The 16,327-nt window shown below is 42.8% G+C and overlaps 1 protein-coding gene across 1 annotated transcript in view; it reads left to right on the top strand.

Annotated features, from left to right (window-relative positions):
• Window positions 1-4,110: 4,110 nt before the first annotated feature.
• The window catches only part of GARNL3 (GTPase activating Rap/RanGAP domain like 3), a 199,076-nt gene continuing 186,859 nt past the window's right edge, over window positions 4,111-16,327 (top strand). Inside the window, exon 1 of the mRNA XM_065418845.1 lies at window positions 4,111-4,167. The gene's annotated coding sequence lies outside the window, so the exon portion shown is untranslated. The remainder of the gene's footprint in view (window positions 4,168-16,327) is intronic.

Genomic DNA, 16,327 nt, shown 5'->3' on the forward strand with positions numbered 1-16,327 from the left:
TCCTAATATCCTACATAAACCTCCCCCACTGCAACTTGAGACCATTACTCCTTGTTCTATCATCTGCTACCACTGAGAACAGTCTAGATCCATCCTCTTTGGAACCCCCTTTCAGGGTAGTTGAAAGCAGCTATCAAATCCCCCCTCATTTCTTCTCTTCTGCAGACTAGATAATCCCAGTTCCCTCAGCCTCTCCTCATAAGTCATGTGCTCGAGCCCCCTAATCATTTTTGTTGCCCTCCGCCGGACTCTTTCCAATTTTTCCACATCCTTCTTGTAGTGTGGGGCTCAAAACTGGACACAGCACTCCAGATGAGGCCTCACCAGTGCCGAGTAGAGGGGAATGATCACGTCCCTCGATCTGCTGGCAATGCTCCTTCTTATACAGCCCAAATTGCCGTTAGCCTTCTTGGCACACGGTTGACTCATATCCAGCTTCTTGTCCACTGTAACCCCTAGGTCCTTTTCTGCAGAACTGCTGCCTAGTGACTTGGTCCCTCGTCTGTAGCAGTGCATGGGATTCTTCTGTCCTAAGTGCAGGACTCTGCACTTGTCCTTGTTGAACCTCATCAGATTTCTTTTGGCCCAATCCTCTAATTTGTCTAGGTCCCTCTGTATCTTATCCCTACCCTCCAGCATATCTACCACTCCTTCCAGTTTAGTGTCAACTGCAAACTTGCTGAGGGTGCAATCCACGCCATCCTCCAGATCATTAATGAAGATATTGAACAAAACCAGCCCCAGGACCAACCCTTCGGGCACTCTGCTTGATACCGGCTACCAACTAGACATGAAGCCATTGATAACTGTTCGTTGAGCCCGATGATCTAGCCAGCTTTCTATCCACCTTATAGTCCATTCATCCCCCCCATACTTCTTTAACTTGCTGGCAAGAAGACTGTGGGAGACTGTGACGAAGTGGGCACGACCTGTGAGTCTGTGACAGAGACTGTATCAAAAGCTTTGCTAAAGTCAAGGAATAACACGTCCACTGCTTTCCCCTCATCCACAGACACAGTTATCTCATCATAGAAGGCAATTAGGCTAGTCAGGCATGACTTGCCTTTGGTGACGGTTCCTGACTGTTCCTGATCACTTTCCTCTCCTCTAAGTGCTTCAGAATTGATTCCTTGAGGACCTGCTCCATGATTTTTCCAGGGACTGAGGTGAGGCTACATTAGCCTTTTTCCAGTCATCCGCGACCTCCCCCGATCTCCATGAGTTTTCAAAGATAATGGCCAATGGCTCTGCAATCACATCCGCCAACTCCTTTAGGACCCTCGGATGCAGTGCATCCGGCCCCATGGACTTGTGCTCGTCTAGCCTTTCTAAATAGTCCCGAACCACTTCTTTCTCCATAGAGGGCTGGTCACCTCCTCCCCATACTGTGCTGCCCAGTGCAGTAGTCTGGGAGCTGACCTTGTTCGTGAAGACAGAGGCAAAAAAAGCATTGAGTACATTAGCTTTTCCCACATCCTCTGTCACTAGGTTGCCTCCCCCATTCAGTAAGGGGCCCACACTTTCCCTGACCTTCGTGTTGCTAACGTACCTGTAGAAACCCTTCTTGTTACTCTTAACATCCCTTTCTAGTTGCAACTCCAAGTGTGATTTGGCCTTCCTGATTTCACTCCTGCATGCCTGAGCAATATTTTTATACTCCTCCCTGGTCATTTGTCCAATCTTTCACTTCTTGTAAGCTTCTGTTTTGTGTTAAATGTCAGCAAGGATTTCACTGTTAAGCCAAGCTGGTCGCCTGCCATATTTACTAGTCTTTCTACACATCGGGATGATATGTTCCTGCAACCTCAATAAGGATTCTTTAAAATACAGCCAGCTCTCCTGGGCTTCTTTCCCGCTCATATTATTCTCCCAGGGGATCCTGCCCATCAGTTCCCTGAGGGAGTCAAAGTCTGCTTTTCTGAAGTCCAGGGTCCATATTCTGCTGCTCTCCTTTCTTCCTTGTGTCAGGATCCTGAACTCGACCATCTCATGGTCACTGCCTCCCAGGTTTCCATCCACTATATATATGACAAATAACATAAATGTTTATTTTTAAGCATTTTTTCTATTTTATTTATTTAAATGTTTACAGTTGTAGGATATTGGGGGTGGGGTGGGGGGACAGACAATAATTATTTGACAGTAGACAAAAAGTTCAAGATTTATACCATTAAAACACAATTTGTCAATATCACGTCAAAATATACAAATATCCTTAAATCAAACTCTAACAAGTTCTTAAGCAGCATTTTTCTAACTTTGCCTATCTGTAAATTTTGATTTATTAATGGAAATATTGTCTCTGCCCTCTCCCTGTCCCATTGGACCCCTTCCCCAAATCCCTGCCCTGGCCCCGCCTCTTCCCCCCTCCCTCCCAGTGCTTGCTGTGTGAAACAGCTGTTTTGTGGTGCAAGTGCTGGGAGCTAGGGGGGAAAAGTGGGCATGTGGCACGCTTGGGGGAGGAGGCGGAGGCAAGCTGGGGTGGGATGGGGAGCTGCCGGTGGGTGCAGAGCACCCACCAGTTTTTCCCCATGGGTGCTTCAGCCCCGGAGCACCGACGGAGTCGGTGCCTATGCTTGCACTAGTCTATGTGGTATATGGAATAAAACTGCAGTATCTGTGGATGGCTACTGCACCTATAAGGAGTGGAACAGTGAGGCGCCGACTCCATGCAGAGCACCCACAGTCAGCCTCCCTATTAGCTCTCCCCGCACCTTCTGCCCACCAGTAGACCCCACAGATCAGCACCTCCTGGCGGCTCCTGCCGCGAACAACTGTTTCTGGGCGTGCAGGAAGAGGGGAGGAGCGGGGACGTGGCATGCTCCGGAAGGGGGTAGAACTGGGCGGGAAGAAGCGGGGCGGGTGTGGGGCCTTGGGGAAAGGGGTGGAGTGGGGGCAAGGCCTGGGGCCGGACACCCCCTGACAGTTTGAAAAGTTGGCGCCTGTGTATGGCAGAGTTCAAAAATAGGGTAACCAGATGTCCTGATTTTATAGGGACAGTCCTGATTTTTGGGTCTTTTTCTTATATAGACTCCTATTACCCCCCCACCCCTGTCCCGATTTTTCACACTTGCTGTCTGGTCACCCTATTCAAAAGAGTTGTAGTTTGGAGTAAATTGCAACTGGAATTTGCTGAAGACTGAACTGCAATGAAGCGGGGCTCCTGGTAGTTTGTAAACAAGTGACCCTCTGTGCTAAATGGTTTACCAGGGCATCCACCAACCAGCTGCCCAGGGGAGGGGATCCCATACTATTTTCAGCCTCCCGCCAGGGTAATTTTTGTGTGTTCCTGATTGGGGGTCTTTGTCACATATTATGTACTATATGAAAGGGGTGCAGGATACTGTTGTGGAGCGAAGCGGCTGGATGAATCTTGTAGACTGCCAAAGCAGGGCGGGATTTGGAGGTGGTCCGCCAGGGATCTTATAAGTCATGTTTGCACTCTCACCCTAGGAACCCAGGGCCGCAGCTGGAAGCGCCTCTCAGGCTGCTTCGGCCTCAGAACTACAGATCCCACTATGCACCGCTGGGGGGCGGGGGGGTGTCTGTGGGAACAGCGCGGGCGGAGCATGCTCGTGGGTGGTTTGGCGAGCCGTGATTGATGCGTTGGGGGATGGAGGGAGATTCAGGGTCGGGTCCCACCGCCCGGGGAGCGGAATGTTCTCTGAGCTGAACCGCTGTCGGTCACTACTCCCGGCGGGAGAACCGGTTCCTGACGGTGGAGCCGGAGGCATGAGCGGCGCGCAACTCCCATGGAGCTGTATAGCGCCCAGGATGCTTCCACACGATTCCTCAGCATCGCCCAACGGTAACTGAGCCGGCGGGCTCGGGGCGTGGCCACAGTGCTGGGCTCCCCGGCGGCAGGAGGGTGTGGGCGTTACTATACTGAAGGGGCTCGCGCTGTTCCCGCCTTGAGCAGAGGCGGGAGCTGTGGGCCCTCTTCTATCTCACTCCTGCCGGGGGACTACTGGGAGGCCGTGGGGGTTGCTTGGGCCGGCGGTGGGGTGGGAAGGGTTGGCTGGGGTGTGGGAGGTGTAACGGAAGCTGTTGTTGCGTGGGCCAAGTTTATGAAAGAGGATTAAAAATCAAGGGGTCATGTTGGACTGCTGGAGAGCAAGGGGAATTCTGAAATTTGGCCTGGTGGGATTGGAGCTGGTTACAGATGGGGTATGTATTAACTGGTCAGGGGCAAGTGTCTGTGTATTGAGTAGTGGGCAATGATTTGAAAATGAGAATGAAACAGTAAAAAAAATGTAAAAAGTATTAAGCAGTCACCGTGGAAAGCTCTAGAATATGCCAGTGTGTTCCCACTGCAAATTTGTATATTTTATAGTGCCTGTAACTATAGCTGGTTCCTCCGTGAAACACTTAGAAGATGGGTCTATACTCTGAAGGGCTTACAAATGTAGATTTAACATATACCTAGAAAGGGAGGGCTAGTGAAGGATACAGATTATAGAGCTATGATTACACAGATACAGTACTCTTCTCTCTTTCTTCTCCCCCCAAAAGCCAAAAAAACCCAAACAACACAGGGTCCTGTGGCACCTTTAAGACTAACAGAAGTATTGGGAGCATAAGCTTTCGTGGGTAAGAACCTCACTTCTTCAGATACAAGAAGTCTGAAGAAGTGAGGTTCTTACCCACGAAAGCTTATGCTCCCAATACTTCTGTTAGTCTTAAAGGTGCCACAGGACCCTCTGTTGCTTTTTACAGATTCAGACTAACACGGCTACCCCTCTGATACCAAACAACACAGTGTTCCTGTCTTAGATTTACAATCTTAGGGCTTTGCTATATCAGAAAAGGTTCGCCAGTTTACATAATTTTTAAATTATCAAATTAAACTAAACTGATTGAAGTGAGGGTTAATCCAGAGTAAATGCATTTATGCAGGAATTTGCACCAGTTTGACTAGACTGATTTGAAAGCAACTTAGTTAAAGTAGCACCACTTTTCTAATGTAGACTAGGCCTGTGTCTAAGGAAGATGTAATGGGTCGGTGAATCAAATAAAGGGGGGAAGAATAAGGACGGTTAATAGTAATATGAACATGTTCTTGTGCACACAGCTAGATTATGAAAACCCATGGGTATACAGGTTTGGTTTATTATTTGTTGGCAGCTATTGGAGTCCCTCCTGATTCCCTCACTGTTTGCTCTTTTTGGGGGGGAGACCATTGTGGTTGTGGTAGTACTGGAAATACCAACTTCTATAGAAAATATAACAGAATTCCCCCCCTATTAGCTGGGACTTTGGTGGCTTTTTGCCTTTGTTTGCAGCATGGGGTGCGGTTTACCTGCCAAGATCTGGACATATCTCTCCTAACTGATTCTCTGCTATTGTAGGGGCCTTGGGCATTCATGGTATCTTAGTCTCTCCCCGTTCTGTCCTACTGGCACACAATTTAGTCACCTGAGGACTGAAATGTTTTAGTCTGACTAAAGTGTTTGGGCTTAATATAGTGGTGTCCAGGTGAAAATTAATGTCATGTGGCGTATGGGAGGTCAAACTAGGTGTCTAATGGTCCCTTCTGGCCTTAAACTCAATGAAACTAGGAAGTGATGGGGTGCCTGTCCCTCACAGACACTAGAGAGATCCACATTCCCTTGCTTTGGAAGTGTGGATTGTGAAATGGCCTTTATGACCTAAACAACACATTAATTAAATATATATGATCAAAAACGTACTAGCCAGAGGCCAGCTGTATGAGCACCTGAGGGGACGATGGGGCATTTCCAGAGGGAAGGTGGCTCCAGGGAATATGTCATTCCTGCCAGAGATGATTTATCCTTGGCACTCATAAAATGCCTTGTCATAAACTCATCATGACTTCAAAGTTCTGCTTTTTGGACCTGTCAGTGCTAGAAGCAAGTGCAACATGCCTCACTGAAAACCTAGAATTTCTCTTGTCCAGTGGTATAAGCTCTTGTTTACTAGTCATGATGGGTTGTGAGGCATGTGACCTTACACTTTGTGTATGATTGTATATTGTCTGTGGTGTACTGTAGACAAGTGTATATTTGGAATGAAATTACATATTTGTGAAATAAATAGACCCCTATTGTGACAGTCAGCTTTTTAAGATGGCAGCTGTTTTAAGCTGCTCAGAGGTTTGGAATGTTAGAGTAAATCCCGAGGCAAGTGGATTTGTGAATAGAGTACAGATGAGATTGTGAAAGATGCTTGCTAAATGCAATGTATCACATTGCTCTGCAGTTGATTGCATTGGCACCATCTCACAAATATGTATATTATATTTTATAATATACAAATGTAATAAAATTTTCTTCATGAGGAGATATAATATATTTTACTGACATATTTTATTGCTTCGATGATGTGACTACACTGTGAAAGCTTCCTTGTCATTCAGACTCTTTTTTAAATACCCTACACTAAGGAAGACTTGTGGTTGAAAGGTCATTTTTTGGATTTGGGGGCATTGTATGTAATGGAATACTTGTATTTCCAAGTTTTGTGTGTATTCCTTAGTTTGTCTTTTGGGGCCATTGTGTGGTGGGTGTGTTAGAGCCTGCCTTACATGATTGTTCAGATTTTAGCTTTTTAAAAATTTTGTTATTTGGGATCCACTTGAAAATAAAGGAAAATAAAACTGACAAGAAGAAGAGACAAAAAAGTGTTAGTGAGGTTTGTGGCTCTGCTTTTTTTCTTAGTATTCTCTGTAGGGCAAGTTGTGTAACTATTAAATTTTTGTTTGGGAATATTTCTAAAGTATATTGAACAATTGTTTTATTGTTTGACTATATTAGTTATTCCAGCCTTCATTATCAGTATATACTGAAAGGGGAAAAAAAGCTTGCTGTATTACTGCAAAACCCAGTAAACGTGCTTTGGCACATGTGTATAGTCCACTCAAAATGTTCTGTATGTAATGAAGACTCAAGCACTTTATGAGGAGTCATTCTTTTACTGCTTCTTGGGTGGTCTAAAAAAGAGTCAGTAGCTTAATGTATATGCACCTTTTATTCTGTAAATTGCAGCCCTGGAAATGACAAATCACCAAAGTCTTTTAACTTTCTAACCCATAGGTCCAGTTTAGATTTTGAACATATGGCTATTATGTGATATGCAGAGTGATCTATCGAGGCTATGCTATATTAATTTTGAACAGGCTGATTTGTTGACTTCTCTCTCATCACCAATGTCAGAGACCTCCCCATAGCCTTTTAAAGTGTGCTTACGGATTGAAAAATCACTATGCTTTAAATAAAAATAAGCATCTTCTTTCTCACAGATCTGTTTCCTGAGTATATTCAGAGTCATATAGGTGCTTACCTTACTGACTGTTAACTGAGAACTCTGTGTTAATGAAGTTATTTAAGGTTGCCCAGTGGTATCTCATGCCCTTCCAAAGCACTGAGTTCAGTAAAACTCAAACTCCATTATTCTTTAGCAATACAGAGCATATACCCCTATGGAATACTGAACTGGCTTTATATTGGTTTGTGCATCAACAGAATTTCTAACAAATTTATAATTGTGGAATCTTTACGTGAAGGGGAGCAGTGATGCATACCTTAACTGCACTGTAAGTACCCCTGTAAAACACCCTTCGGATAGGGTTTCAAATTGCGGGGGGAAGGTGTTGGTACTCTTCCAGATTCCACTCACAAAATAAGGTTTGTCCATGTGAATCCCATAATCGGACACTACTCATAGTAGATTGTGCAGATATGCCTGTGCTTTCTGAACTCTGCTTGGTTCCCAGTTGTTGTGGCTTGAATGTGTCTATGAGCTCTGCTGAGCTCCTTGGGCTTGACCGTGGAAAATAAATATCTGGCAATATCTCCAAAACATTGTTCAGTTGGATGAAAATGAGATGTCACTCTCATTAAATTGTGCAGATTTGTGATCCTCCCTGTCCATAAGAAATAAAATATTAACAATGTTGGTATTTAAATTAGCATCTTTAGGCATCGGAGTTAACATATCAGTGAGATGAATGGGGCAGTTCACACCTCTGAGTTATTTTATTCTTTGTGGATTTGCATAGATGTCTCTGCATCAGTTACACAGTTAAAATTTTTGAAGTTTTCTTTGTATCCATAATTGCTAGAGGATTACATTTTTTGTTTGTTTGTTAATGCTTTTTAAATGAAAGATGAGATTCTAAAGAACAAGATAGCAGTTTCAGAGAAGTGCTAATATGCTTTATCTCTGTGTACCAGCTCAATCTGGATCAGGGTACTGCTTCTGTGAGGGATCTAGAATGGGTACAGCATGACTTACTGATCAGTCGTCCAGTTTGTAGCACTGGCTGTTAGAAATAAATTTTTTTTTACTTGCAAACTGAGCAAATTTGCTTAGAAATCATGGAGGAAAAATAAACGTGGTATCTCTCCAATGAAATGTCAGTGAAACCATTTTCTGGGGATGAAGGAAGAGATAAATTAATATCAATTTATAGGAGTCCCTGTGTAGATGATTTGAGGGAAAGGCTCTCCTCCCCTCCCACTTACTGGAAGGAGGCTTGCTCAGTGATCAAGAGAAGAGTTCCTTTAGTTTCTGGGAGGGAATGAATGGAGAGATACTGTAACGTCTACATAATATTTGGGATGTGTTTGCAGTGATCATTCAAGCTCCGAGAATATGACTCACCTTTAAGGGTGTCCTTCATATTTGCTTGTCTCTGTTATCTCTTTCCATCGGCTACATAAAATCATAGAAATGTAAGGCTGGAAGGGACCTCCAAGAGGTCAACTAGTCCATCCACTTGCTAAAGTGCACATGGAAACTGAGGATTTGCAAGCTGAATTAACCGTGGCTGCGGTTCCTCATAATCTTACACAAATTCTTTTGGGTAATGACTTTTTAAATAAAAACAATGAGGAGTCCTTGTGGCACCTTAGACACTAACAAATGTATTTGGGCATAAGCTTTCGTGCTTATAATAAATTTGTTAGTCTCTAAGGTGCCACAAGGATTCCTCTTTGTTTTTGCTGATACAGACTAACATGGCTACCACTCTGAGACTTTTTTAATGTGGCTCAGGCTGTCCTGGGGTCTGGCAGCAGCAAGAAGGAATCGTGTGCTGAAGCCCCAGAGGGGAAAAAGTAGTTACAGAAACTGCTGGGGAAATGGGAGAGTGTCTCTTTAATTCCTCTACAGCAGTGGAGCACTGTCTGCTGACAAGGGTGGGTGTGGTTGAGGCCAACTCTTACTCAAGGCTAGAGACAGGCTTTTCTTCAGGGCCGGATGGGAATGTTTTGCCTGATGGTAGGGAGACTGTCCAAGTTGCTGGCTGCCAGGAAGTTGCAGTTAAGCAAGGAACAGGACGCACTCTAAAATGCATAGAAAAATGTGTCCTAGAGGAAAGCCTAGAGAAAAATGATGGAGTCCTAAAGTCTGTTGTGGTGGATGTGGATTCCATGGGCTCTGTGACTGGAGGCAAACCCAATTCAAAGAGGGAGGAGGGTGCAATGTCTACCAGTATGGGGTCTGTTCTGTCTGTTAGTTGTGAGCCCACAGCTGAACAGGGGACAGATTCCATTCTAGGGAGCATAGGGGTGTATGCCCTAGAGGGGGGCCCAGAGAAGGAAGTTAAGGAGGAATGTGGGGGAGTATAAGGATGTCTCCCCACTAATTACAGGGGAAGGCTTGCCCAGGAGAAATTTGATGGATCTGTATCTGTAATCCCAGGCACCTCACCTGTGGCTCAGGTTTTAAGAGGGAACTGTGTAACTGTTCTCCCGGAGGGGAGCAGCCACACAACTGACCTCCTGGGGACAGAGAGGGGTGACAGAGGGTTCCCCAATCCAGGCCCCACTTTTGCAAAATGTTGTTCCTGCTGTACTTGTGAAAACTAACTCTGTCCCTTAAGGCAGGGGGATGGGTTTCTTCCAAGCATTTCAGTGTCAGTGGATATGCTAATGAACCTCCTGAAGAAGGGGAGGAAACCGCCATTTCCCGGACAGATAAACCCCTCCAAGAAGGTTGGTGGTGATTGGACGTCTAACATAGTGAATACCAGTGAAAATGAGGTAGGATTAGAAGAGGCTAAAATAGGGAAAGAACAAGTTAAAAATTACTTAGACAAATTAGATGTCTTCAAGTCACCAGGGCCTGATGAAATGCATCCTAGAATACTCAAGGAACTGACTGAGGAGATATCTGAGCCATTAGCAGTTATCTTTGAAAAGACATGGGTATCTAATAATCACCCATCAGTCATGCCAACAATAATAAATTTCAGGGCTGCAGGTGAACTATTCAAGGAGTACATGTTACTTGATGATGATTTAAAGAAAGTCACACACTGAACTGGTGGCAGTCACCAGCTAAACACTTGGAACGAGAGTTTCTTGAAGTACTAACTCAGCTTCTGACATAAATAACCTCTTCTTCAGGGTAGAAAGAATATTTTCTTCATGTGGACTAATTCATTGAAACTTGAAATCGATTGGGAGTTGAAAAGTAGGAAACTTGTCTTTCTCTTCGTCTATCAATAAAAATGAGGGAAGGGATAAGATCTACTAGTTTTATAAGTTTAAAGGACAGCCTAACTAATTTATTAGACTGTTTCATTTTCAAGAAATTGAGGTGAATCTCTTAAGTATATTTGAAAATTTTCATAGGCTGACCTGAAATAATCAGTTTAATTCACTGACTACAATTAACCCTTCTGTTCAATAAATGTAGTTATACATGTGAAATGTTTTGATAAGAGGGGTTAATGTATCCAAAACATTTAAGGTTGTTTTGTTTAATAAAATTCCAGTTACCATCCTAATGCAGCTTGACAAAAAGTTAATTATGTAGTAAATAAGCAATGTATCATTCACCATTTTCTAGCATACTAAAAATGTACAATTAACAAGAATCTGAAAACATTAAGCTTCATACTTGTTTAAAATAAACGTAAATAGTTTTTGCTACCTATGAGGGTACACTATAAGATATACTAAATCTAGTGTAAAGGCTCTAGTTATAAATCAATACATTTTAATTGTTATATCAGCCAATGAGAATGCACCTCTCTTGAGAAAATAACTGAAGTACAAATGGAAACGTTGATTAAAGTTGATGACTTAAGGAGGCTATCCACTTGGTGTTTTAGATAATGATTTAAATTGTTAATTTCAATCACCTTGATTTAAATCAATCCACCCTGATCAAGAATGAAACAAATTTCACAGGAGAGACTGAGGCATCAGAATATCATGTAGTCCAGCAGCTAGGGCAGTCACTTGAGAAATGGCAGATCCCTGTTCAGATCCATGCTGCCTCTTAGGTGGAAGGGGGTCTTGAACTAGGGGGTATCCCACATTCCAGGTGAGTACACTAACCAGTGGACAAACAGACGGGAGGTCGTTGCCCTCATCCTACCTCTCACAAAAATATTGTAGATGCCTAACACCAAGAAAGGGCTTGCAGCTGAGAATCCCCTGCAGAGGGAGGTGCTTCCCTGTAGCCTGGATCTAGGTGCTTATCTCTGAGAGGGGTGGGATTTAGTACATACCCCTTGGCATCTCCCACTGTCTAGCTTATGTGAGGAGCTGCCTAGTGGGTTGTCTTTTGTGAATTCCATTTTGAGGCCCCCATCTCTCCCCATTCATTGTGTAGGGAATCTTAGTGCTGAACTCAAGCTTTGTGCATTCTAGTGATTTTTTTTTTTAGGCACCTAAAAGTTAATTTTGGCAATGCTCAGCATTGGTATGCCAAAGTTCCATTGCGAATCTAGCCATAAACTGATTACTACTTGCCCTAATTTCGATGGGCATGGAGTACAGTTAATCAGAGTCGTCTTACCAATCTTTTATAGAATTGAAGACTGCTATCAGCCATCTCTTCTTTAGACTAATCATACCCAATTTGTTTAACCTTTCCTCATAGGTACTGTTTTCTAAAGCTTTTATTTTTATTTTTTTTGCTCTTCTCTGAACTCTGTTCAGTTTGTTGACATCTGTAATAAAGTGTGGTGCCCCAAACTGGACACTGAGTTTCCCAGCTGAAGCCTCACAAGTGCTGAGTAGTGCAGAACAGTTATCTCCTGTCTTATATACGACACTCCTGTTAATACATCCCAAAATTAATTTGCCTTTTTAGCTGTAGCATCACATTGTTGACTCACGTTCAATTTGTGATCAACTATAACCCTCAGATCTTTTTATGTAGTTATTCTGCATTTTGTGTTTGCGCTTTTGATTTTTTTCTTTTGTAAGTGTAGTACTTCGTGTTTGTCTTTAGTGAATGTAATCTAATTGATTTCAAACCTTTTCTCCAATTTGTGAAGATAATTTTGCATTCTAATCCTGTCCTCTGAAGTACTTACAACCCCTCCCAGCTCGGTGTCCTCAACAAATTTTATAAGCATATTCTCCATTCCATTCTCCAAGTCATTAATAAAAAATACTGAATAGCGTCAGAGCCCACTTAATATGTTTTCCCAGCTCAACAGTGAAATATTGATAACTACTCTTGAAGTACAGTCTTTCAACCAGTTGTGCAGACAGTAATTTCATCTGGACCATATTTTCCTAGTTTGCTTATGATAATGCTTAATGATCTGGAGGATGGTGTGGACTGCACTCTCAGCAAGTTTGCAGATGACACTAAACTGGGAGGAGTGGTAGATACGCTGGAGGGTAGGGATAGGATACAGAGGGACCTAGACAAATTAGAGGATTGGGCCAAAAGAAACCTGATGAGGTTCAACAAGGACAAGTGCAGAGTCCTGCACTTAGGACGGAAGAATCCCATTCACTGTTACAGACTAGGGACCGAATGGCTAGAAAGCAGTTCTGCAGAAAAGGACCTAGGGGTTACAGTGGACGAGAAGCTGGATATGAGTTAACAGTGTGCCCTTGTTGCCAAGAAGGCTAACGGCATTTTGGGCTGTATAAGTAGGGGCATTACCAGCAGATCGAGGGACGTGACTGGAGCAAAAAAAGGTACAAACATTTCAGCCTTTTCTATATTATCTGTTATTTGCTCTCCTTCCCTCTTCAGTAGTGGACATACTTTCCTTCATTATTCTCTTACTTCTAATGTATTTAGAGAATCTCTTCTTATTGTCTTATGTACCTTGCTAGTTGTAACTCATTTTATGCCTTAACCTTTCTGATTTGTTTCTACATGCTTGTGCTTTTTTTTATATACTAATTCTTAGGGATTTGTCCTTATTTCCACTTTTTTATGATTCCTTTTTGATTTTCAGGTCATTTAAAACATCCTGATGCAGCTATATGGGTCTCTCACTATTCTATCTTTTCTCTGCATTTGAATAGTTTGCTGTTGTGACTTTTAATCTTGTTCCTTTTAGAAACTGACCGCACTCCTGAACTCCCATTTATCTAAGATTTCCTTCCCAAGGAATCCTATTTCTGAGTTTGTTGAGTCTGCTATTACGAAGTCCTTGTCTTTATTCTGCTGCTCATTCCTTTCCTTACAATTATCATTTTTAGTTACTTTCACCCAATTTGACTTCCACCTTCAGATTCTCAACCCGTTTCTCCTTGTTAGTCAGAATCAAATCTAAAAAGCCACCCCCTAGCTACATCCTCCACCTTCTGAAACAAAAAGTTGTCATCAATGCAGAACTTGTTGTCAGTCTGTGTTCTGCCATGTTGTATTTCCAACAAATATGTAGGTACTTAGTCCCCCATTGCCACCAAGTCCTGTGCTTTGGATACTTAATTTGTTCTGAATATGCTTCATCCAACTCCTCCTGATTTGGTGACACAAACTGTGACATTCCACCCCATATTCTTCATAGAAATATTGTTATGATATGAATATGGCATAACTAAGATATGCTTTATGCAAGATGGATCATGTGAAGTATCATTGGAAAGGTTATGATTTACTGAATGTGTTTATCCAATTTGTATGTATGTATCATTTCTGTATCTAAAGTTAGGAATATTGTCTATGTAACAATTACAACTGTGTGGGTATGTGCTTGGGAAACGCCCACCAGACAGTAAGCAATCAGCCTAAATGGGCCATTAGGAAAAGACAAATGAGTCTTCGAAAATTTGGATCCCCCATCTTCCCAGGAGTTCCTTCCTGTGGACCTTGCAAATAAACCTTGTCTCATGGTTGCCCTGACACTGCAAGGTCATGTGATAATGTCACCTGGTACAAAATACCACCTTGGACAATGCTGGTACTTTTCCACTGGAAACAAAGGCTTCCCACTTTATGTAACTTCTATTTAAGGCTGGGAAGCAAGACAATCTGGGCTCTCCATTGCCTCCCCACCTGAGAAGGAAGACTGCTAAAAATTCCTGAAGAAACCAAGGAACTAAGCTAGGGGAAGACAAGGGCTAAGTCCAGGCTGGGAACAGGGGTCTAGCCTGTAAAGGGCTCTGGGAGGGAGAGGGTGTGGGTATTTGGGCTGGGAGGGCCCCATGGCTGGGCTCTGGGGGGGAGTGGGGAGAAGGGGTGGGTATCTGGGCTGGGGGGGGCCAGTGGCTGGCCTCTGAGGAGGAGGGGGGTTTGGGTGTATTGGTTGGTGGGGCAGGGCACCGTGGCTGGGCTCAGGTGGGGAGTGATTGTGGGTGTCTGGCCCTCCGACTGGGCTTGGGGAAAGAAACAAGAACTGGGTTGTCATAGGGTTTCTTTAACTCTCTGCTCCTGGGGGAGTTTTTGCATTTGTCTGTATTTTTACAGACATATTTGCTGACAGGTATTTTGAAATAAATTACCAAAATAATTGAAACTGGTGTGATTATGTAGTGTTATTTTGGCAAATAACATTTGCAGAATTTTTAATTTTTTGGCACAAAATTTTAATTTTTTGGCGCAGAATGCTCCCAGAAGTAGCACATTCATGTGGGGGTGGGAGAATTCTTTATTACTTTTAGTATGCACGTATTGGGGAATGTTTATTGTAGGAGTTGAATTTTTAATTTAAAGGTTTTTTTTAATTTTAATTTATTTTTTTTATATAATTCTTGTGCATGTTTTTACCTAGAGCATGGAGTACATAATTTAACTTTTTAAAAGGTAACTATATAAAAGTTGTTACCATATGTCCATTGTATTTTAATGTCCTTCTTGTGGGATATCTTTTTATAAGCAAAAAGCTAAAATCCACACCTCTTCTATATGGGGGTTTTAGAAGCTACTTGAACCAGAGTTGTTGAATTTATGTAGGTTATAATTTGCCTTCACCAGCAGAAATTATTTTTGTTTTGTTCCAATTTATAACCACAAAATGTGCCCCCCTTCCACCAAAGAGTTGTTAATATAAAATTGTATTAACCTCCTGAATTTCCTCAAAAGCCTAATGAAATAAATGGGCCTTAGAGTGTGCCCTGGAAGTTAACAAATCCACCTATTTTAAACTGGTGTAGGAGAGTATTTCAGAGCCCTGGGGCCTTTATGGAGACTATGCCACCCCCTGCACCCCCATCTTCTGCAGTGAGGGAGATTTAGTGTAAGTGCTTTTGCTAATGGTAACTATGGGAGCATCACAAGGAGAGAGTCAGTCTCTCAAGTAAGCTGCTCTCAGGCAATTTAGGGCTTTGTAGTTCAAACCCAATACCTTAAACTTCATCCAGAAGCTAACTGGTACCCAGTGCAGGATTCAGAACACAGGTGCTATGTAGTCTCAGTAAGACATCTCACTTAGCTAATGGGCCTTCTGCACCAATTCCTGCTTCTGAATTGATTTAAAATGTAGTGTCATGTAGAGTACATTGCAATAGTCTAGTCCTGAAGTGACAGAAGCATGGATAACAGAAGTATGATTGCATCTGCAAGATATGGCTGTACCCTACTGGATAGGCATAGGTGGCAAAATGCTTTCTTGACTGCTGTTGCCTTGTGATTTTTCTAGTCTAAGTTGTTGGCTTAGCCAGGCCCCCAAGATATAAACTCAAGATTGCAGAGGCGAATAACTGCTCTTGATCCTCAAAGCAGATACTGTATAATCTAATAATTTCTCCCAGTCTGCTAGCATTAACTCTATCTTGTTCAAACTGAGCCTCGTTCAGCTCAATTTGATCTATTCCTCCAGACACACCTCAACCAGTCCTCCTTTTAGTTAATGTTGCTATGGGAACATTGTTTCCTTTGTATTTTAACTGTGCAACCTTAACATTGCATTAACTTAGCTTTTTGAAATAGATTATACAATGCAGTACAGACCAAGAAATTGCAAAAATCTGATCTGGAGATTTGTATTTGTACCTGTGTCACATGCTAACTCATCAGGAAGAAGAAAACTTGGGTTTGTTTGTTTGCTTTTTTCGTTTGAGGGGAGGAAGGTATTTTTGCTTGACTGGTTTTCCCCCCTTATTTTGCTTGTCGCTGGTGTGGGGGGAAATTAACTTTTTATTCATCAGTGCAACAATTA

This window comes from Emys orbicularis, chromosome 18 (assembly GCF_028017835.1).
Source record: "Emys orbicularis isolate rEmyOrb1 chromosome 18, rEmyOrb1.hap1, whole genome shotgun sequence".
In the NCBI taxonomy this organism is placed as follows: domain Eukaryota; kingdom Metazoa; phylum Chordata; order Testudines; family Emydidae; genus Emys; species Emys orbicularis.